This window comes from Falco punctatus (genome assembly GCF_963210335.1).
Source record: "Falco punctatus genome assembly, chromosome: 7".
Classification (NCBI taxonomy): Eukaryota; Metazoa; Chordata; class Aves; order Falconiformes; family Falconidae; genus Falco; species Falco punctatus.
The window spans coordinates 19014598-19039528 of NC_137587.1; the positions used below are offsets into that span (position 1 = coordinate 19014598).

Here is a 24931-nt window from a genome sequence, read left to right on the forward strand (position 1 = left end):
AAGTATTTTTTTTCAACTTCTTCATGTATATTTTGGATTTGGGGGATTTGAGAGGAGAAGGGTGTGTTAGTATCTTCCCAGAGCAAGTATTTTAATCATTGTGAGCATACAAGTGAATGGAGCCAGAACCAATCAGAAAATAAATACTACAATTCATGCTGCAATTTTTCTAAAATAGCTATGTCACAGTGAAGAAATTCCATGCATTCTGACCCACTAAGTGTGTGTTTCTGTGCCTATGGTTTTCAGTAGTAGTTATTGTCAAGCAACCGTAGAGTCAACCTCCAAATGAGGCACACAGTGCCAGAATTCAGGGAAATGCATACCTGGGAAAATCTATGTAGTTAGGCATCACCACACCTGCAGTGGCTGACATTGTCTACTTCACTAATCTTGAATACAGAACAAGATAATGCATGCAGAACAAGAAATTATATCTATTTATCATAGACAGTAATTTCTAAAACAGGTCATATGTTGTGTTGGCATGTTTTCACAACTCAATGTTCATGGCAGTGAGCCCATCCTTCCACAAAATGTCCGAACTATAAGAAAAGGAGGTCAGGAAGGACAGTACATGTTTGTCTCAGAGTAGCAAACCACACTGCAGTAATTTCAAGGAATAAACACAGGCAATTCTCTGCTATCTCACTTTCCACAGCTGCTTCTAAGTTAGGATACAAGATGGGACTTGCCCAGTATTGAACAGTATTTCTAGTAGCATGTTTCCCTTACTCTTTCATCCTTTGTTGAACTGAAAACATACTGCAATAAAGTTTTGCTTCTGGGTGTTCATCTCAAATTGAGTATCTAGCATTATCTTATATATTGCAAGTTATATTACAGGAAATGTAAAACATTTCTGCAGTGTAATCTTTTATGTGTTCTCAAAAGGAAAATAGTTCAATGGATATTTGTTTAACGTCTGACATTTTCAATCTTTCTGAGGAATCATCATGTGAAGCAATATAATGCAGAACCTTTCTATTTCGTATCTTTCAGCAATTACCTGCTACTGGGCACCCTTGGAAACAGAAGATTGCAATGACAGATCAGAGGATATTTTATATGTATAGAATTGGATTATTAAATTAATGCAATTCAGTTATTCACCTACAAAACCTGCATTGCTCTATAATTCATAGATGAAAACAGAATGGTAAAGAAATCTCAATTAACTGAGATAAAATAGACCTACAGTATGTAGCCGGTGTGAAAACCATTTTATCTTACTTTAATGGCAGCATATGACGCCCTTCTAAAGACGGACTGCAGACTTCACTTTAGGGTTCATTTACAGAACATTGTCATTACATAAACTGCATGCTTTTTACTTGACTCCTGAGTAATAAGTTATGGAAAACTCAAATGTGCCAGCACTTAATTACATTTATAAACACTGAAAATGCAGCTACCCATCTAAAGCAAGAAAATTACCTGATTGATGGCCTTCTTAAGGTAGGCATATGCATCAGCACTTTGCCAAGGAGATATTAGATGTATTGCATAGCATGAAAATAACTATCACCATACACAAAGCAAAAAATTTAACCCCTGTCCTTGAAAAATGATCTTTCTGCTTGTATAGCTATTTATCTGCTCCAGAAAAGGAGCTATACATGAGAATTCAAATTACTAGCTTTTTGGTTATGATTATTCTAAGATCTAATATTTTTATTATAGGGCTTAGAAAGCACAGTCATGTAACTTTTGCATTCTGCAGCTGTTTATACCTGAGAACAATGCAAAATGCATTAAATTTCAAGATCATCTTGGGGCTGCAGTAGCAAGAGTGTAGTTGATTAACACTCCAGGGAAATTCTCAGTTTGAAAGGCAAAACAGGAATAATATATATGTAAGCACATATATCTATACAAAACCTTCAGCCTGAGCCTTGCATATAACATCTTGAGGTATAGCTTGATCTTAAGTTCTGAAACTAGATTTACACATTGAAAAAGAAGAGAGAAAGAAATTAATAATGTAAAAAACGTATTTGCACCCTTTTAAGGAATTGGCTCTGTATGTGCTCCTTAGATATACTGGTAATTTCACTAAACTGTATTTGGAAAAATACAGCAATCAGACTACAGGCACATCTCTGGAAGTCATATGGTTTTAGCATAATTTTAGAGGCTTTAAAAAAAAAAGATAAAAATAACAGCTCAGATATTTCTGGCAATATATTATTAGAAAAAAAAATATACTTTTGCATTGTGGTCCCAGTAAGGAATCTCTGTTATAATGCTTGAAGTTTATTATACCATGTGGCCCAATAGTTTCTGTCAAACGATGGCCAGACAATCCAGCAGACTTAATGATTTAGTGGACTCTCCCTGTCCGGTGTGTAATCTCCCAGTGTACGCTTCCTGGACAGTAGCTCCTGACGATACTTAAACTGAGACTTCGGGTCTGAAAGTAGCAGTTCTACCTGACACAAAAGAAATCCTCCCTCCTGGCTGAATCAGTAAGATCTGTGTTAAGTGACAGCTTGTTTTATCTGGCAATTTCTCCTTTAATATCTTGTAGGTCCCTCCCAGAAAACATAGAAATATTCTGGCAAAGGAATGGGACTGAAAAGAGGGTTCTTTGTTCCCCGAGTTTCTGTGCGGCTTGACAGGGAAGATATAAAGATATCTGTAGGTCACTGAAGGTTAGTATTTCCTCTGGCATTATTGATCTGACAAATGAAGAGAAAACAAACAACCCAATCATAGGAACAGAATGGCAGGATCATTGCAAATCCAGAAGCAGACAACACTAATAAACAACTGAAGGTAAGCTTTCAGTGGTATCCAAAGCAGCATCCGACTGAGGATCTGGACCAAAACTTCCTCTGGAGATTTATGTAGGACAAAGAGCTTTTCTGTTCTCTCTTCGGGCACCTGATGCTAAATCCAGATGGCTGACTCCTGGTATTGGACACAGTGGCTGCCCACTCATTTGTTGTGCAAATATTTCCCTCAGCCAAAAGTAAGCCCATTTTGGTATTTTTGAGCACAGATTGAGGGAGCAAACAGCCACATTACTTGTTCACTCATTCATGTGAGCAAGTTAAGAAAACAAACCCATCAAATTTTCCTCTGTTTAATCAATACACAAGAGAGATAGTCAAATGTTTTAAAATAAGGTAAAATCTCTGTCCATATTAAATAGAACTCTTAAAGGCTTTCCTTTTTTCTGTTTCTTTGGGGTTTTGGAGGGTTTTTTTTTTCCCCCAGATAAAGGGTGCTGCACTGTCCTGTCTAAGATGATAAGGCAGGGTTATTATTCTTATCTGAAACCTATAAAACCAGCTCTCCTTTGTTTAAGAAGATAATAGCTGTTTCATCAGGTTTCATTCTACTTTAACTGAATTTATTGTAAAACAACTGTAAGAAGGTGTACTTTTTTAATTTGTCACAAGTTATAATGAGAAGAACAAAGGCTGTATATAGGTTCTGTTCCTAACTCAGGACTGCTTAGCCCATATGCGATGGCCACTGTCTAATCCTGCATCCCACAGGTTAATGGTTAAAAGAGAATGACTAAAGCTCGCACTATGCAGAGCCAGAAGACATAGGGAAGTGATGCTTATTAGGAAGAAAAGGTCTCCCTTAGCTTCAGGTCGAGGTGGGGTGAATATTCCCTGCTTCATCATCCTCTTTATTTTGCCTGACTATGCTTTTCATGATCTCTGCTATTTTGCCTCCTCTTTTGCCATAGTTTTCAAGTCCTCCTTTGATGTACTTTTTCCCCTGCCTCCATCCCTGTTATCTACTTTCTGTCTTGCTTATTTGACTCATGCAATTATGGATTATCTGAATAAAGTGAGATTTGAAGTACTTATCTGGAATAGAGCTCCAGCAGGTCATTGTAAGTGTCACAGCAGCTAGAGGAGACTTTAAGAGCGATGAAAATTGGTCGCAATCCAGTGTTTCAGTGTGGACGGTTGGTCACATAATCTGCCAATGATACATGTGTGCCTGTATTCTCTGACTTCCCTGAAGAGTTTAAATCCAGAGAATGGACCTGAAGCTTTCAAATTAATTGTAATGGAAAAGCCTTAAGGAGAGGAGTCAAAACCATCAGCCCATGAGAACTGCCCTGCTGGGTGAAGCACAGAAGTCTGTCTGTCCCCAGCAGTGGCCAAAGGAGAGGATATGTAGGGAAAGGACGTGACCCTGCCATTTTGTGAGATGCATTTCCCTTGCTCTCTCCCGACATCCAGAGCAGATAAAGCAGGGATGAACCCTCTGGCACTCCTCCTCGTATTCTGTATATGGACTGGTCATTCATGGATTTATCTAATCCCTGCTGAACCCGCAGATGCTCTCTGTATCCACAACTGTCTGTGACAGCAGTGGCCAGCAGTTTACTACTTACAGTGTAAAGAGGTATTTTTATCCTGTTACTTATTTTAAACTAGTCTCACTGCTTCCTTTGAGAGTCTGCTGGTTCATACATAGCAGTGACCAGCACTGTCACATCGTCACTATTTTCACAATTCTGTGAAACTTTTTCAGCTGACCTTCTCAACTATCTCCTCTCCAAACTGGAGAGTTCCAGACATTCTAGTCTCTCCTCACTTGATCTGTTATTAAATACTGGGCAATGAGAAAACCTGATGGCAACCTTGGGTGGCAGACATCAATCAGTGTGCCCGAAAGGTCCTGGGAAAGGAAAGAGTTTTGAAAAATTCCCAGTTATTTCCCTGAACTGCACTTCTTTTCCAAGCTTGGTGAACAAGGAGTGCTTGGTTGCTAACAGTCCAAAACAAGGTTTTCTTTCTTGCCTTCATAGGACACTTTAAGAGCTTTCTGATTCTTTAGATTTTTCATTCTTCTTTCTAACATATTCTGCTAAGGCACGTGATGTACAGATCTGGAGGACGTCAACACACCTTACTTGCCCTGACTGGACCCCTGGGGCTTCCCCCACCCTGGCCACAGCCCAGGACCCGATTTCATCCCTGTTGGGCCATCAGTCCCTGATCTAGTGATGCCCCAGCAGTGCTGGGTTCCAGCTCCCCACAGCCCTACCCTAGCCAGCCATGGGCCCCATGGATCTGGACTCTGCCTCACAGACTGACACACAGCTTGACCTCAGACCCACCTGATCACCATGGATCCACCTGGGGACCACTGGCCCTAATTCTGACCCTGATCTGCCACTTGGCCTCCAGAATTTGGACCTGCCCCATCACCACACACTTGCCTGATGACCTAGGCTCTGGGCTGAAGCTGGCTGCCACCCTGTGCCTGCCCTGCTCCCCTGCTGGCGGCAGTGTGACAGGCCCTGCCCCACTGGTTCCCTGCCCCGCCAGCCATGGTATTGCACGCAGATGATGGCTCTCCAGCCTCCCGGGAGCATGAAAGTTAGAGAAGTCAATAAGTAGCTTCCCAAGAATGAAAAAGAATACAAAGCACTGAAATCATCTTTAGTCTGCCTTTGTGCTGCTGCATGTGACAACCAACCTGGAGGCAACATGATACAAACAAGAAGGCCAGGAGATGCCAGAGAGAAAGAAGGTGGGCAAGAAATGCCATACTCCTCCTTTGCCTACCGGACTTCAGAAATACTTTAAATTGTATGTACCAAATGGAGATAAATACTGACATTTCAAACTTTCCTTTTACAGAATTTTTTATAGAGATGCTTTCAAATTTTTTTACTCTGCCTTCAGTATCCCTATATACTAACATTTTTAAGGAAGCTGAAAAAAAGAATAATTAATAGGGACCAAAAAAACTGCCTAGTTTCGCTTAATACCTACAGGATGGATATAAGTGGCTTTTAAAACAGCCAATAACAGACACAAAAACAACTGGCAATCCAGTCAAAACTCTCTCAGGAACCTATGCCCTCCTCAGCTCTAGGACTAAATCAGCATGTCCAACACATTCAGAAAAGAATATGTTTCCAGAAAATGTTACAAATTTGTGTGCTTTACTGTTATCAACACTAAGATGTTCATTTTGTACATTTGTAACTAAAGCCATCATTACAGGTTGTTACTGGCCATTGTAATCAAAGGAAATATGAAGACTTGAAAATTAATCCCAAATGAATGGATTCATTCATTTAAAAAAAAAAAAATCAAACATCCCAGCTGTTTGAATCCCAAATATTTCCTGAGATACATGGTTATTGGAAGCACTTGGAAGTTTTAATTAAAACTTTGTTTGCAGAGTGAACCCTGATTCTTAGAACTGCTGGCTACTGACGACAAGCTACCTGGACTGATGAGGCAAAACAGAAAGTTAGGGAAATCATCTGGATTCAGAGTTTTTAATACTGCTGTGGAGAGTGTAGATTTGCCAAATAACCATATTTGGGAATGCTGTTTTCAAAAGCTAAGAATGTTAATAAAGTTATGGGAATATTAGGCGAAAGCTAAATAGATGAAAGAATATCCATTGGCACAGGTACCAAGAACTGCGTCAGATGACCAGCTATGCTGGATTTGGCTGGGTAAAGTTAATTTTCTTCATAGTGGCTAGTATGGGGCTGTGTTTTGTGTTTGTGCTGAAAACAGTGTTGATAATTCAGGGAAGTTTTTGTTATTCCTCAGCAGTGCTTACACAGAACCAAGGCCTTTTCTGCCTCTCACCCCACCCCACCAGCAAGGGGCTGGGGGGGCACAAGGAGCTGGGAGGGGGCACAGCCAGGACAGCTGGCCCCAACTCACCAGAGGGATATTCCATACCATGTGATGTCATGCTCAGCATATAAAGCTGGGGGAAGAAGAAGGAAGAGGATGACATCTGGAGTTTATGGCATTTGTCTTCCCAAGTAACCGTTATGCATGATGGAGCCCAGCTTTCCTGGAGATGGCTGAAAGTCTGCCTGCTGATGGGAAGTCATGAATGAATTTGTAGTTTTGCTTTGCTTGCACACATGACTTCTGCTTTACTTATTAAACTGTCTTTTATCTCAACTCACAAGTTTTCTCACTTTTACTCTCCCAATTTTGTCCCCCATCCCACCAGAGAGGAGTGAGCGACTCACTGTGTGGGGCTTAGTTGCCAGCTGGGGATAAGCCACGACACTAACACAGGAAAGCACTGCTGTATCAGTTACAGCCACTTCATATTCTTTAACGCTTTTCTTTACAAATATAAGGGCTTAAAACGATATGGGGCTTTTTGCTTGTTGGGGTCTTTTTTGCAGAAGGCTTCATTTCTGAAATATCCACCTAATGTCAGATAAAGTTAACAGAAGTCATCTGTGAAAAAGAGTACCTGGCCACAACAATACAAGAGGAATTTCTTAAAGTGGCTGGCAGCCATTTCCATGCTTCTCTCCATTCTCTCTCCCCCCTCAACAGCTCTTCTGGGTGCTATCTTTGCAAGCACTGCAGGATCCCAGTCCCCTTCGGGGGCTCTCAGTGGGCTGGGCTTGTTGTGGTCTCAGTAGAAAGAGGTACCACCACCAAAGCCACTGGCAAGTCTCCCAAAGGGTTCACATACTTCAAATAACAGAGCTTCTTAATAAGACAATTCACATACTGCTTGCATTAAAAGCACTGAGTATTTGATCAGAAATTAAGACATCTGTGAGTCCTGAATGGGTCTCTAGGGCCAGCCCTATCAGCACAACCAAGCAACTCCAGCCCTTTGCAGTGCCAGTGGCAGCCACATCTCCCACCAGACTCCACAACCTCCATGTCCAGGCTCCACTTGGCCCATTATCAAGTCTTTTCTTGTCAAACAGCTCAACTGAAGGAGTCTCCATGGCTTTCCTGCTTTGCCTTCCTCCACAGTATGACACCCCAATACAGGCTTTTCTTCCATCTTCTGTTCTGTGGAGACAGAGGAGTCCTCTGCTTGCTGGGTGTCAAGCCAGAGGTAACACTGAACAGTCACACTGCCAGCATATCCAACCATGCCATGGACTGGATCAATTTTGTTCACATTTTATAGGGAATCTGTGCAATAATTAGATCCAAGAAGGTGAAAATATACTATTTTGACTAAAGTAAAATATTAATTTTTACAGAACCAGGCAACTCGTCTTTTCAATTTCTTCCCTTCAAAAGATTACAAATGTACAAATTAAAATGACAAAGTAAAAAAAGAAATAGTTTAAGCAGGACTGAAACTGAATATTTTGGAACAATTTGCTTAACAGAGAAAAAGCTCAAATTCATTCCTTCATCCATATTTGGAAGGTAAAAAGAAATTGAAAACTTAGGATTGCCTATGGCACTGAAGTTCAGCGTTTCATACAGACCTAACAGGCTACAACACCATGCAGCAAGCAGGCTACCAGGAGGGTTGTTTACTCTTCTGTATGCCACAGTTGTACCAGAGGACAGGTGTTTCTTCTGTGACTGTGTGATTAGGTGTATCTTTGGCTAACTTTGCTTTCCTTACCAAGTAATTGTAGAGTACCAACAACATCAAATCTACAGCATGCCTTCACTTTTCCATCTTTGAAACATTTTTTTTTTGTGGCCAGGTCTACCAAATACTCCATAATCATCAGAAGACAAAGATGGTAGCCACCACAACAGGAAAGAAAAACACAAGCGATATGCTACTGTGGGAACCAGATGACTTTTCCAGGCCCTTGACACTCAAAGCTGCAGATTTCATCCCCACTTGTTGGCCCATTTGTTTCATACAGATCCTTGGAAAGTGAGTCATGAGTCACTTCCTCTGGTCCTGATGCTTCCCTGTGTAGGGAGATGCGGCTCACTGCATAGTGGCCGTGTTAGTACATGTGATGGCTGGTCACGCTTGTCACAGAGGAATTTTCTGCCATGAATCCTAAGACAATGCTCAAAAATGTTATGTACTTCAGAGTTACAGTTCTCTGGCATTGCTTTCACGTCCTAGTTTTGGAGTGATGGTTAATTAGGCCACCCTATCTTACTGGGGAAGTTTCAATCTTCCCTATTACTCAACTCTGTATTTCAGCAGAAAAACTAGAAACCACATCAAGAGGCTTGATTTTTCCTTTCCTAAACAGAGTCAGGCTGCCAATGACTCAAAAGTCTTGAAGAGAGGCATAGTGGTCCAAATGCTGGGTTGTTTTTTTTTTTTTTTTTTCTTGTGATGCTGAACTCTGTAAGGGCACAGTATTGCGGGAACACAATCTGCTTCAAGTTTAAGTGTGAACGCCAGTTTTCAGTTCAACCAATACTTCTCCAGAATACCAGGCTCACTGAAATAATATTTTAACAGTTGTCTAAAATCAAACACTCATTCAGACAGTGTTTCAGCTCAATTTGCTATTGACCAAGCAGATTTATTTCATAGAATCATAGAAGCATGGAAGCATAGAATAGTTTGGGTTGGAAGGGACATTTAAAGGTCATCTAGTCCAACTTCCCTGCAACAATCAGGGACATCTTCAACTAGACCAGGTTGCTCAGAGCCCCGTCCAGTGTGACCTTGAATGTTTCACCACCTCTCAGGGCAACCTGTTTCAGTGTTTCACCATAAAAAAAAAATCTTCCTTATATCTAGTCTAAATCTACCCTCTTTTAGTTTAAAACCATTACCCCTTGTCCTGTCAAATAAGGCCCTGCTAAAAAGACTATCCCCATCTTTCTTATAACCCCCCTTTAAGTACTGAAAAGGCTGCAATAAGGTCTCCCCTGAGCCTTCTCTTCTCCAGGCTGAACAATCCCAGATCTGTCAGACTCCAACTCTGTCAGCTTTTCCACATAGGAGAGGTGCTCCAGACATCTAGTAATTTTTACGGCCTTCCTCTGGACCCACTCAAACAGGTCCATGGCTTCTGTGTGCCAAGGAGTCCATATCTGGATGTGGCACTCCAGGTGGGGTCTCACCAGAACAGAGTAGAGGGGCAGAATCACCTCACACAACCTGCCAGTCGCGTTTCTTTTGTTGCAGCCCAGGTTGCGGTTGGCTTTCTGGGCTGCAAGAGCACATTGCTGGCTCATGTCCAGCTTTTCATCCACCAGTACCCCCAAGTCCTTCCCAGCAGGGCTGCTCTCAACACCTTCACCCCTCAGCTGGTATTGATACCAGGGGTTGCCCTACCCAGGTGCAGAAATTTGTCCTGCAGACATATCCTTGGTAACTGACCACAGATCAAGCTGGCCAGGTGCATAAGACAGAGCAGGAGAGGGCTGTCACACTCTGGTGTAAATTAAGTGTGTAAAGTAGATGAGTCTCAAGCAGAATGCAACAGATATGATAAGGCTGGCATTCCAAAACAACATCTTGGTTAAGAATTTTAGCACTTGTAATCTGAAACAGCAAAATTATTTCCTCTGCAGAAAACTACTAGGACCCGCAGAACCAGTATCACTTTACAAATCTGCCAACAAATGGTTTATTAAACCAAAGGAGTTGACTGACCTCCTAGGAAAACATGGACTTTGTGCAGCAGCATGATCTTTAGTCAGACAGATATTTTATAAATATTATTTCCATTCCTGAAATCATTTCTTAATATGGTTGGTCATGATTTCAATAAAGAGCCCTGATATTTGAAAGTATTCTGGAGTGTGAGAAACAGGATGCATGTACAGCACACCTGGGTGCTTCAGTGGGTGGCTGTTAAAAGACCATTTTATTGATGCATTCTGCAGAAACCCTCCAGCTCCAAGGTGAACGCATTCTGCATTGGTAGCCAACATTCCTGAAATACATAGTAGTTCACAAGTAAGAATCTCTCTCACGTCTTCTTCTAAGTCTGCAGAGTGGGAAAACATTACTCCCTAATAGAACTTATTTTCATGACTGTAAATGTACAAATATCTCCAGAAAAAAAGGCAATGATATGTATTTGTTGAACAATGCTAAGCAATACATTTTAGGCAAAATCACAACATAGCCTCAGAGAATAATTTTGCAAAACACACAGGCTCTTGCAACTCAGTGATTATTTTTTTTCAGAAGTAAGTAGCGTTGTTGACAAAAATTTGCTGACATCTTCCACTAAGCTGTCATGTCAGTGGTTAAGTACCACTAGGATGTTTCAGTGTAGCTCTCTTATCATGAGTCAGGTAATACATCTCCTCACAGTTACAGAAATTGTGTAGAGTGGGGACTATAGAAAGCTTTGTTTGTGGCATGTCAGAGCAAGAACCTAACTGATGATACCCAGGTAGCAGGCGCAGTCACTGTTCTCCCAGATGACAATGCTGTATGCCACATAAGACACAGCTTCTGAGACAAATTTCAAAGACTTTGAAACAAGTTCTGATCACATTTAGAAAGTAGTCAATAACACATATTTAGATTGGCAGTAAAGGATGAATCCAGGCATGAACACGCAAAGGCGTTTTTAGAACTCAGATGGCTTAAAATGTTTCACTCCATTATAGATAAAGGTTTACATATTTAGCATTTAGTGTTGAAAATGATGATGTCTAAATTTATGGTATTATTATCAACCACATTTACTCACAAACAGTACTGGGTTTAGATTGGACAATTATAGTATTTACAGAATGACAGTTTTCCCCCTGCATTTCAGCCTAACTTAAACACCAGAAACTTTTTTTTCCCAGAACACATGCTTGTCTATTAGAGATTATTAGTTTTATTGTCTTTGAAGTTACACTGGCATTCTTTCTTCTATACCACATAGCATATTTCCAATTTCTACCAGTGCAAATGAAAGAAAATTCAGATTTTCTGTTTCTTACTATACATTCAATAAAATGTTCTGCCACTGCCTCAGATCTCTATCTGGAAGTTAATGAGCTCATTCATTTTCTACAGGAATGCTGGAATAACCCTAATGTCCTGATTTTAATTACTTTTTTAAAGCCCATTGAAATTAAAACATCTCCAGGGCAGTTTTGCTGCTGCTGAGTTCAGGTTGAAGTTTAGATGTACTTTCTGACAGCCAGCACTATATAAAAAATCAAGTTTCCCATTGCTGTTGTTTGTATCACTTGAAAAATTATACCTAGATTAAACACACATGTTCTGAAAAGCCTAGCAGGTATATCTTTCATATAGTACCTTCACAGAAAGGCATATATGGCAAGCACTGATTTTCAGGAATACTTTGTAAGTTTTAGGAGTCAGCATGTGTGCCATTCAATGTGCTTCATTTTGAAATTGTAATGCAAACTCCAAAGTCCTGTCCTTTGACAAAGAACTAAGCAATACTTTCATAGTGAGCTCTTAACATAGGTATCCAAACCATAAAGGCCTAACTGAATATCTGTTTTGGTGGGTGGATAGTTACATAGACTCCTCGTGGGCTTACATTGGGACCACCGTGAAAAGAAGTTTCTGGAATAAAAATGGCTATCCCTTCAAAATACTTTTTGCAAAGCAAAATCAACTATGTCTTATGTGAGAATTATAGGAATAAGAGAACAATTAATGTAAAAAAAAAAAAGCTTTCTATCACTTACACAGATAATTTAGTAATAGACTCAGTAAACTGGAAACCTAGAACTCATATTAGAAAATAGGTTTATTTTAAGCTAAGGATGGTTAGGGTAGGTATTTTAACTGTGGATCAAGGTCTTGATGTTCCACTGACCCAGAGGACAGGTCTTCTCAGTACTACTTATATATTTTATTGCTACTCCAGAAGTAAAGTCAGATTCCTTAAGCAGTTTTAGAAGGCACTTTGAATAAATTTCAATTTATACAAACCTGAACAATCTACAAGTTCTAAGTAATGCTTTAAATTGTCTTTTGTGACCTGCAGGAACCTGAGAGTCAGGAACACACAGAGAATACACAAAATGACAGAGGTAATCTGGAAAGTTAATAAAGGGAAAGGGTGTGATATATCTTACTCTTCTGGGGATGATGGTATTTAACATGATAGTTAAAAGTAATGCTCTTATTTCCAAATAAGAGCCATACCTGAAAAGTTAGCCTATTGTTGTCAGCTGAATTTGGAACCCCACCCAACAAGTCTTGGGCAGTGAAGGAGAATAATCTCTGCTCCTCATATCTGAGACAAATCATGTTGTTAAAAAAAAAAACAACCAAACAATCTCCCTTCACAAGGACTTAGAGCAGTTCTGTAGCTTTCTGAGCTTTTGAGGAATGAGTTTACACATGACCCCAGGAGTATAAGCAGAGTGCAATTACTTGGAGAGAGAATTTGTCTATGTTCAAAGGTTACTGTTTATTGACCCCATCACCAGATGTAATCATTTCATTCTGTTGCCCAACTGAAATGGATCCTTTCTCTTAATGCACTTATTGTTCCACAGACATCTTTCATATACTTAACTTTTCATAGAAGGATTCCAATACAATTTAGAATACACTTTTCCTCACTTTTGCTTCCTCAACATGCATTTTTCATGTGAGCCAACTGAAGGAAGAGAGATCTCTAAGGACACATTAGCAGACCGTTGGCAAGGAACAGAATGGAAGCCGAGAACCTATCCTCCAATTCAACGAGAAGAGCGCCCAATGACTAGATACACCCATCTATATATATTTGTGAATGTATTTCCTAGTTTTGGAGAAATTAGTATATGCATTAAAAATAATAATGAAATTATGTCAGAACTGCTGTACTCTACCCCCAATTTAGTTTTTAATTCACAGGTATCATATAGCAGATTTCTTAGTGACTAGGGAGTTTTATTCTCTTCTAGGAATGACTGTACATAGGTTAGAAAAATAAGTACCTGAGAAAAACTGTATAAAAGTACAACTAGCTCCTTTTCTGGGATGTGAATTCCGGACAGTCCTGTAAATTCATTTGTTAGCTTTTCATTTTTCAAAGAGAACAATTTTCTCCCCTTCCCACTCCCATGGCAGAGAACAGAAATTTTTCCATTTCCATGAGAAATTATTCTTGCAGGTCCCTATGTTCTCATCAAAAAGGTTAGCAAAATACCAAGATTTAACAAGAGCAAAGAAAAAGAATACCTCAGTTATCCTAAAAACAAGTCCAAACCTCCTACTCAGAAAGCAGCTCTGCCAAATTACAGCACAAAAAGGTCCCATGGTGAGAACCCTGAAAAGCAAAAGTGAAGTTTTAGTTTACACAGAAAACAAAAAAAAACCAAAAAAAAAAAAAAAAAGAGTAAGAGTAACTTCTGCATGATAATCTAAAAAAAAAAAAAAAGCGCCAAAACAAAACTTCCAATAGAAGGTGCATAAATTGTAGCAAGTTATTCTTGTTCTAAAGCTTACTTTACCATGATCGGGTTTAATAATGCTTTGTTTAAGAGTGGTGTTTAATTAATAACTCAGACCTGAATGCATCAGAAGTCTGATTCTAATCCAGTGTAAAAATGTGTAAATTTTATGCCATAATGCAAAATAATTCTTTTTTAAAGGGCGAATGGATCAAAATTATTAATGTGGCCCTAAGCTACCTATACTGTCACATAAGATTCTAGGTAGAACTTAGGTATATCCTTAAAGCACTTCACATTTAAATCTTCTCACTGAATGAAACACATGATTTTCTGCTATACTGTCCAGACGAAAAAGTACTAGATCAAATCTGTAGAAATTTTGTCAAGGAAACTGAATACATGAAGACTGATTACAATATGTACTCTTAGATTTCCACAGGCAGTATCAAGAGCCAGCAACTTTGGTAATTCCTCATAATTAATATCTCATTCTGTCCACAAATAATATCCAGACTTTTCTAATTGAATCCTACCATAATTAAATTAAAGTCAGAGCAATTATTCCCAGCTTGTACTTAACTCAAAGGCAATTCCTTCTGTTGTGGACTGGAAGTGAGGCTTGTGCACTCTTAGTGTTTCTGTTTTCTTTACAGTATGAATGGATCTTGTGAAAAATATATTACCCTTCTCTACAAACCTTGTCACACTCACATCCATAGATGATGGATACAACATTCCTTTAAAGATTATTTTTTTACAGTTTTGCTACATGCATCCCCATGGTTATCAGTTTGTGGTTGTGGACTATTCCTGAGAGTCTGTGAAGGTGAAGTTTAATAAAGAGAAATTCTATTTGAGGAGGCTTGAATTCTTTATGCATGCTCTGTGTTTCCACTGGAAATCATCTCAGGAGGTGCAAATCATAAAATAGTTGAACACTTAGCTGATGCTAGGCCATTACCAACTGCAGTGTGCTTCTTTGGTACACTTATGACAACTGGCCCTCTACAAATGAAACCTCCACATTGCAGCATTTGCTAGTTATCCCCCAGACTGCTTAAGAATTTTGTGCACATGCACACATACAAGTACAAATGGAGAAAGCTACAGCAAGCAGTAAGGAAGGTTGAAGGCACAAACACAAAGACTGGAAAAGAGACTCTGGACACCTTCAGGAATTACCTAATGTTGGGTACAGACCTGTGAGTGAATCACAGAAGAGAGGGCTAGGCAGGACGTGGATCCTTCAAGCAAAAACCAGTGTAATAACATTGTTACCCAAAAATTAAGCATGTCTCTGAGCTTGTCTTTGTATGGGTTTTGGATATAGTCTTGCTATGGACTTTACTTATTTTCAGTATTGCCAGCAGTTCAACGAATTTCAGTTTTATTTTGGAATGTAACCAGTTCCATTCTTTTATTTACTGAAGCTGGCTACAGTGACCCATTAATACCTAAAGCATTCTTATGTTATTCTAGCAAAAGTATTATTCCTAAGCCACTGAGTGACACAGGTTGCTGGTAGGCACATCACGTGCCCAAGCACTGGAACAGACAGACCTGTGCCTGAGGACAGACTAATCTGAATTCCACAATTTCTCTACACTGTAGTCTTTTGCCACTGACAAAACTAAATCCAGAATTTATACTCTCTTTCCCGAAGTGGTCAGTTAAAAAGCAAAACAAAACAAACAAAATTAAAAAAAAAAAAAAATTACAGTCATCATCATATTCTTCAGGAAAATATTAAAGGACACTATATTATCAAATTTTGCCATATTTCATGCCAGCTCTCATTTTTTTCTGCTGCTTTGTACAGAAGCACAATAGGGAAGACTGCTGAAGCTCTGTGTATGTCTCTCCTTGCTTTTGGCTAGATGAGGAAGCAGTGTTCGGATTTAGTCTAAATTAGCTGCTTCTGCATGGTAAAATGTAGGTTTTGATGCTACTTTTTTAACTGTTAAACCAAAGAGCAAAACAGTTTGTATCTGGATGTGTGAAACAGACTGTCAAGACACTGGTTGCTTGAACTCAAGCTGAATTCAGGTTCCCTATGGATAATGGCTGCTTGAACCAAGTGACACAGGAGTCATTTTAAGAACCTCTCCGGGTATTCCTCTGCCTCCTCTTGCCTCAGCCAGAAGGAATAGCTGGAGGCTGCAGGGAGTGCTGGACTTCACCTGCACTGTGACGGGCAGCTCTCTCGAGCACATGCACTTGCTGGACCTTGCATTTCCCTGGGGAAAATCTTCAGGGTTAAGACCAAGTCAGCCCCAATGTCACTTTAGCAAGATGGTACTGTACATGAACAACAGTTCTGGCCTGTATGCCACCCTGAGAGCTGCTGTCCATCACAGTGTAGATGCTTGCTTAATGATCACTAGTGAGGGGCTCAGTCATATATGTCACCTAGAAGATGGCTAGAGCTATGAGAGTCTGATGAACCTCATTTTTATTCATTCACACATTGCTTTTTTCGACTTTGATCTTCCCTGACATGTTAACATTGACCAGACCTAGGTCCTCTCAACATTATTTCATAAAGTCTAGGGACCTTGAAATAGTTATTGATACTATTTTACAGCCACATTAGGCTCAATTCTCAGCAAACTTGAAAAAGGGGCCTTAATGCCACAGGAAATCATGTTAGCTAGCTCTGGTATATGACAGTCCAGATGTGTAAAAATTACAGTGATGGACAATGGATCTGAGAATGATAATGCAGATGCTTCAGAAGTGTCTTGCTTTCTCCTTACCGTGCAGCAGTGTGCAAGAGCAGTACAAGAGACACATACAGCAGACATGATATATATACTCCAAAGCAAAAAGCTTTTGACATGAATTCACTAACTGTAATGAAATTACAGACATCTTAAGTATCACTTTAAATCACAGAGATGATGTAGAAAACTTGTGAAGGAGAACAAAAAAGAGGTGTTTTAATAACTAGACTAAGTATTTAAAAATAAATACAAAACCACAAAACTACTTTCTGTGTGGTATTTGGTCCCTGAGAGGTTGCACACAGGCTGGTTTTGTCTTTATTTTCTGGTTCTGCAGACTGTACTCTAAAAAAAGAATTGGTCTCAGAGTCCAACAGAAAGTCATCTGCAAAGTTAATTTTAATGATGGAATGCAGATTGTTGTTCATTCATTTTTTTGTATATGTTCTGCTTATCTTCACAAAGATAAACATCTCTGGAATGTCAGGATTAAAATATTTAGAATGTTATTTCTAGCCAACATTGCCTACTGATCTGACTGCTTTGTTTTAGTTAAACTTCCATTTGCTAATGAAATCAGAAGTTTCTGAAATGAACATCAGGTACACCAAATGTGTTGGAGCAGTAATTTAAGCATTCTCATATTTGAGGAAGTCCTATGAAAAATATAGTTTTCTACTACTCAGACCCCTCTTTTAGTTTTCCTGTGTCCTGTGTCTCTTTTTTTTTTTACCAGCATTTTTTTTTATATCACAACCATAGTTTTATCTTGTTGGAAACTATTTCTAACTGTTTTTATTGGAAAAGGAGCAGGTTTAATTACTTCACTCCTTAGAGTCTTTTAATCACTCACCCTAAGGTCTGGGTGCATGGATATCATTATAAAGCCTACTTTTTATAAATGACAAATAGCTACACAATAACAAATTGATTCCCCATCCTTTAAAGCGTACTTCTCTCCCTCTCACCCCTCAAACTCAGAAATGATGAGTTTTGCAGAAGACTTCCCTTCTTCACCAAAATTGGTATAATAGCTCCCTTTTGTCAATGGCAACTGTGTGCACTGCTGGATGAAATTAAGTGGTATCTGTCAGTCTCATGTCTTCTTTGCCAGCTCTTCTACATGTACTGCAACACTTTATCAAATGAGAAGATCCTGAAATCTTTTCATCTGACCATGGATTTCTAGCCATTATTGAAATAGGCAGACCGTTACACGCATGGTTACCAGCCCTCTTCTGAGATTTTTCACTGTTTAAGCCAGAAATAATTGGGATCAATGTAGAAGAAAGGAAACATCGTGTCCTGTCCCCTCCTGCTCAGTCACGAAATGCAGCTCCAATAGGCTTGATACTAGATTTCCAACACATTTGTCTTTCATTTTCCACTTAGAATACTGACAGGTTGGGGTTTTTTGTTTTAGCTATGCTCACAGCCCATAGATGTCTCTCCAGGTATACAGGAATGCATACACCCACGTAGTTCACTGGTATTCCTCCAGGAAAACACTGGTCTGAATACCTTACACTTTGAAATCTGCACAAGTATGCTCACAAAAGTATGCATATCTCTCCAATCAATGCAGTTGTGCTCAGCTGAAGGAGCCCTAAAGGTCTTTTACAAATTATTTCTGACTGAGTGAAGTAACCACGAAGAACAAAATCAGTTCCAAACTTTGATCTGGTAACTCAATCCCCACAGGTGTCAGAAGGACTGATATGCAATTGTTTTTGAACTAAGTTATATACAGGAATGCCCTATGCCTCACTGGGGATATCAGTAAACCTCAGGACACAAATATAAAAGTTTACCTTTACCTGTAAGCAAACAGAAAAAGTATGATTTACTGTAAGGTTATTACATACTGTGCATATGAGAAGGTGGCAATGGAATAGCTTTGCTGAGCCTGAGCAGAAGCACACGGTATTCACTGCCACCATTTAATACAACCAGAAAGTCATGAAACAGACAGGGTCTCATAATCCACTTTATCAAAGACTGAGGTAGGATTCAAATAACACAAGCGCTTGAACTTTGAAAGATATTTAGGAAGGAAACCTGGAGTATTTCAGAATTCACCCTGGGAGTTTCTAAATGACAAGGAAACTTTCCCTTTAAATACTCCTCAGTTCAGTAATAATCTGTCTTTGTTATCTGTTTTACCTATTCATAGTGCCCTCATTAACACGGGATCTCATTAGTCCCATGGCATTACTGTAACAGAAGATTTTGCTAATAACCCATTCAACAGTCACACCAGGCATAGAGGCATTCTGGTCAGACTTTTTAAAACCATTTAGATACCCATCAGAAATCAGCCATGTGTAAATACATTGGAGAATCTGAGAAAAACACTGCCCGAGATCACTGAGATCACTGCAGGGGTTACAGAGGGTTGGAATTAGGATTTCCCCAAGTCCAAGTTGGTGCCTAAGAAATGGATCTTCTTTATTATCATCACAATACTACTTGAGGGCAGCCCAATAGTTTCTGTGAAAGTAGTTTTATGCTGGTTTTCATCAAACTCCAAATGAATTGATGACAATTGCACTTCTGAGTATATTATGTATACTATGAGTATCCTATGGTATGAGTATACCAATTACTATGCATCAGCAGCTTTCCAGCACCCATCCAAGCTGTGTTTCTTAGCCTCGGGTAAATACCAGGCAATTCCAGATAGCTCACCTCCATAGCAAGGGAAGCATAAGCTACTTCAAATGTAACCTAGAATAAATCTTCACACAGAAAACCTTCATCTTAAGTAGCTGGCTACCTATAAACTCACAGCTGAACTTCCAGGTTTGCAGCACACCCACATTGTCAGGCTGTAACTGCAGCTTCTACAAACTTGGAGAGCCTGATGAGGGGAACAAACTTTCAGCTGTGGGTAATAGCCTGCATTTGTCAGGAACCTCTTAAGCACATGCCAACCCTGTTTTGCAATTTCAGTCAGATGAGCACCATACTAGCATATGCATTGGCCTGCTCTGTGGAGATCCACTTCATCCCGTCAAGTTAGGAGGAAAGGTTGAGGTCCACAGAGGTATGAGATGCCAAACTCCCAGGGAGGCTTCGTCCCTAGGGAGCCATCAAGTAGCTAAATACTCTTTTGTTGATCTAGACCTGAGCTACCAAATAGAGTCATTGTGGTCTACCCCCTAGCTTAAATAAACACCAACTGAAACTTGTCACATATGGCACCTAATTTTGTCAGTCTGCCTCAAAAGTACTCAGCCTTCACTTGATCAAGAAGGCTTTTGCCAGAAACAGCAGGTTTGAAACTGTAAGAAAATTAATCAGAATATCAGGATAGAAGTGGTTCTTTTTCCACAGTGAGTTAATAATTGCCATTTTCAGAGCAGCTGGACCATTACCAAGGATAAAAGACCAACACAAAGACTGCTACAGAGAGACCTTCTTTCATAACCCTAGTAGGAGCGTAGGAGCAAGCATCTAAAGGAGAGGTTGGATGCATTTACTGGATGTACTTTAGCAAGCTCACATACAGAAACAGTGAAAGAACTTTTATAACAATTTATATGAGCTCACAGCGATTGCATTTTAACAGCTGCTCCTGGTCCTCTGGGCCACTGCACTCCAGTAGAGTCAGTTTCTCTGCTGAAAGAAATGATTAAATTGTTCACATAGAGTCCCTGAAAAGGTGTCAGTATGAGCAACTGGAAATTTAGGATCTAACAACTTCAGCATTGAAAAAAAAATAAAAATGATTGCTGGTTAATATTCCCCTGTAGAGATCAAAAGTGAAAAATTAAATTCTGGCAGAATCCAGGTATTTTCTACAACCAGATACACACTTAACTTTAACAAATTGGAATGAATATCTAGTCTTGTTGTTTTCTATGTAAACTCAACCTGATGGTATGTGATATTTGTATGGAGAGCCATAGGTCACTCACGATTAGCAGTGACCCATATTCAGCATAGCATTATATTGCTCTCTAGAGTTTGTACATTGCTCACTAATGAAATACAGCTACTACTTTGGGGACATGGAGAGACTACGCTACATTTTGGAGGGTTGTGTGGAGCAGGAAAGGGACACAAATTCTTGTTTTAACTGAAACCCCTAGAGACATTTAAGTGATAATTGAGTACGTTGCAATATAGCTCAGTTTTGGGGGCTAGTACTTGTGTCATAGCAAACAGTACCTTGGGGCCTTTGCCAACCACTTGGGTCACTCTCACTTTCATACCTTACACAAAAGGCTTGTGACAGCACACAGCATGCCAAGGGCATATTGAGGTGATGGAAATGCCCATAAAATTTGCCATGCAGGAAATTATTTCATCACTACCTAGAGTCTTTGGACTTTCTTTAGCAAAATCATAGACAATAATGATCCAAGAGTCTGTCAAGTTTTCAATGCTGATTACTTAAAAGCAGCTATGAAATACCCTGCCCATAGCCTCACTGTCCTGGTTTCTGTTGGGATAGAGTTATTTTTCTTCCTAGTAGCTGCTGTAGTGCTGTGTTTTGGGTTTAGGATGAGAAAAATTTTAATAACATGCTGATGTTTTAGTTGTTGCTAAACACTGTTTACACTGTTTAGTCAAGGGCTTTTCAGTTTCTCACACCACCCCACCAGTGAGGAAGCTGGGGGACACGAGAAGCCGGGAGGAGACACAGTCAGGCCAGCTGAACCACCTTAGCCAAAGGAAGATTCGTGCTCAGTATATAAACTGGGGAGAAAGCTGGCTAGGGACTGCTGCTTGGGGACTGGTTGGGCATTGGTCAACAGGTGCGATTGCATTGATTGTGCATCACTTGTTTTTTAAATTCTAATCCTATTATTATTGGGTGGTTTTTTTCATTTCCATTCTTACACTACTAAACTGTTTTTATCTCAGCCCAGGACTTTGACTTTTTTTTCCCTAATTCTCTCCCCCATGCCACTCAGGGAGGACAGGTATGGAGTGAGTGATTGTCTGTGTGGTGTTTAGCTACCTGCCAGGTTAAACCATGTCACTGACATGCTTGATGCCCATGGTGTTGTAATCTTTGCCCAGTGTGTATGATATTCCAGGCCTGAATAAAATGGAAAAAAGTGCAGCTCTGGAGCAGATGGTGCCAGATTTTCAACAAGTAGCTCGTCACTTACTCTAGAAACTGCTAGATACCGAGCAGTTTGGGATATGTGGCCACTGCCTTAGGTGTCTGAAAGGGAACTTCTGGTACTTTGTGGGAAATCTGGTATTTTTTTTTATTCCTAAAGCATTAGAAGATTCCCTCTATGTCAGACTCCTACAACTGATGGGTCTTCACTTCCAGATGGGTATCTGTGCAGCTTTAGTGCTGCATTGGGGTCTTTGTAAATTGAGTGGTCTTAGCAGAAAGGTATCTAGTGACCCAATCTCTTCTTTCAAAGCCTAGAGGATCTTTGTAAAAGAAAACTTAGCATCACAGTCCCACTATCAGAGATGGCAGATCATAAGATAAAGAGAACCAAATTGCAAAAAATTTGTTAAGCATAGTGGTGTGGATTTGTTTTGCACGCACAGGGTATTTCCAGAGAATGAATATCCTATGAGTTATCCAGTCAGACTAGAAGAATCATTTCATTTGCCTTATGACTGTTTCAAAATGTTTTACTGTTATGTGTCATAACACCTATTATCACAAATAGCTTATCATTAATCACCAGGAACTGCAGATACAGTTTACTTTAAAATGCTGCTGGTGACTATTAGAAATGCAAATCTTAGTCATTCAATCATCAGCTGATTTATGAATATAAGGAAAGAAAATTTTTCTTCTCCTAGGATGTACAATGAAAATCTTAATCTTTGATTCAATACATAAAATAAAGTTGAAATACAAAAGGCATTTAAAATTTGAGAACTTGAATTTAAACTCCAGAAGTTTTCCTTCCAGAACATATTTAATCGGTTGTGATTCTTAGTGACTGTGTAAACTGCCCTAACTCCTTGAAATTACAGATGAAAATGTGGACTTGCTTATCTGTCTTCCTTCATTGCACAGTTCTTCATTGCAAACAACTTTCAGTTTTAAATTCATCACTGATAAAGGTTCCAACACTTTCAGAATTTGAGGAAACAGACTATCCATAGGCAGGAGTTATTTAAAGCTACAGAATAAACTCAAGTGATTCTAAAACTTTTGTGATAGGTAACTATATTTATAGGACTAGATAATACAGTGTCTGTGTTTTGCTGACAAAAATTGTATTTCGTCTCAGTTATAACCAAAGATACAAATTCTTAAAGTTTGTATAAACATATGTGTTGGAATCAGAAGACAGAATAAACTGAAATACACTCGGCAAAGGTAGAATAGGTCAGACATAATACAAAGCCTTTATTTGAAATTATTTGATCTGCAGATAAAGCAGACCATATCTCTTTAGATTTCAATATAGCAGTGGATAGAAGTACACTTATTAGTTCAGATGGAAAACTGTGCATTTAATTTTCTAGACAGATGGAGTAGACCTTATATTTTCAGGTTTAGATTTAATACTTCAGAGTTCAGCAAAGCATTTCATGCAATTACACATTTAACCATACATTTTCTAAATTAGGTAAAGAACTAACAATGAGGTATTTAAAAGGGAGAAAAATGGACAGTGCAAGGGGGTTTCCAAAGCAGTTCTTTAAGGACTGTTTATGTACAGTGTTTCATCTGTGATGGCAGAAAAAGTCTGACACAAGGTTAGGAGCCATCATATAAGCAGGGGAGGTTGGGTGCAGGAAGAATGGATGAGCTCTGGGACTGGAATAGCAGAGATGGCATAAACTCAACAGCAAAATAATGAATGGTCCTGGACACAAACACAAATAAAAGGCATTTATTCTATAAGCTAAGAAATCGTCAGTTGCTAAAGACCTAAAGACACAATGCTCTATTCAATAACAGAATGAGTAAGGATGTAAGTGTGATGCAAAGTGGAAAAGACAGATCAATGCTAGTGCTATCTGAGAAAATGTTTCCAAAGCAGGGGGAAATGTACCTGAACTGGAAACCTGCACACAGTTCTGCCATCCTCTTTTCAGAAAAAGTTATTTTAACTACAGAAGGAAAAGAGAGAACAAATGGGTTGATCAGAACATGGAGAGTGTATCCTATGAGCAGAGATGGTAAGAACAAGCATCAGGTTAGGAACAGTTACATGGGACTTGGTTCCACTAAGTCCAAATGAACATATACATATGGTTAGAAACACTTCTGAAAATATTTTCTGTTCCTGCAAGTACAAGAATCTATACAGAAAGGCAAAGAGCTGCAAATTCTGTTCTCATTGCCACAAGGGCAATAAAATATGTAGAAACCCATAAAAACTGTTATGGCTTTGATCTTCATGTGTGTTAGTACCATGTATGAAAAGCTATGAGGAGATATATTTATTCTGTTATTTATAAATGGTGTTCTGTAACCACACAAAGCTATGAAAAACATTTATTTATTAGTTCAATTTTGATCCAATTTTCTGCTGAGCAAGATAATATCTCCCACAAAAGGCTGTAAGGCATTCACACCACATTGTTTTCAGTTCTTAAGAAAAGCCTTTCCACAGCACATTATTTTTAGCAGCACTAGAACTTGCATGTCTATTGGTAACTTACTAGTGAGCAACCATTATGACACTGGAATCATGTTTTCTCTAAGCTACTAACTTACTTTACTCCATGACTAGGTATTCTGCAGCTAAATGCCAGGTCAGTGTCTGTGTGAAGAGTGGAAGAAGGTACAAGTGACTACAGTGACCAGTTGAGCAGACTTCTATGACATTGTGCATCGTGACAAATGGAATACTGCTCCAATGTGTGCTAAAAAAAGAAAGAGAAAAAAAAAAGAAAGCTTTTTAACTCATTAAAAAGAGAGAGTTATTAATTGATTTACAATGGCTAATTAAAGTCTAAGTCACACTAACTGCTGTCATGATTTATTAGCTTTTGAATAGGCAGGCTGTAAAGAAAGTGTTTGAAATAAGAGGGTCAAGCCTTTTGGAACCTGGAAAAAGCTGATTCAAGGGCTCCATGAGGAAAGATGGGTTGTTGATTTTATTTATCTTTCTGATAGCCTTTTACTCTATGTGTATTCATCCTGACTTTTTTTTTTCTATGCTTTGGAAGACTATAAAAAAGCATGCTTAACCAACTCATAATAAGTTAAATGAAGAAATTACA

At 39.2% G+C, this 24931-nt stretch overlaps 1 long non-coding RNA gene across 3 annotated transcripts in view; it reads right to left on the reverse strand.

Moving 5' to 3' along the window:
• The window catches only part of LOC308067526, a 163323-nt gene that overhangs the window by 72601 nt on the left and 65791 nt on the right, over positions 1 to 24931 (reverse strand). For all 3 annotated transcript variants that reach the window (XR_013929632.1, XR_013929633.1, XR_013929634.1), the window contains exon 2: positions 13825 to 24571. This is a non-coding gene — a long non-coding RNA (uncharacterized lncRNA). The remainder of the gene's footprint in view (positions 1 to 13824; positions 24572 to 24931) is intronic.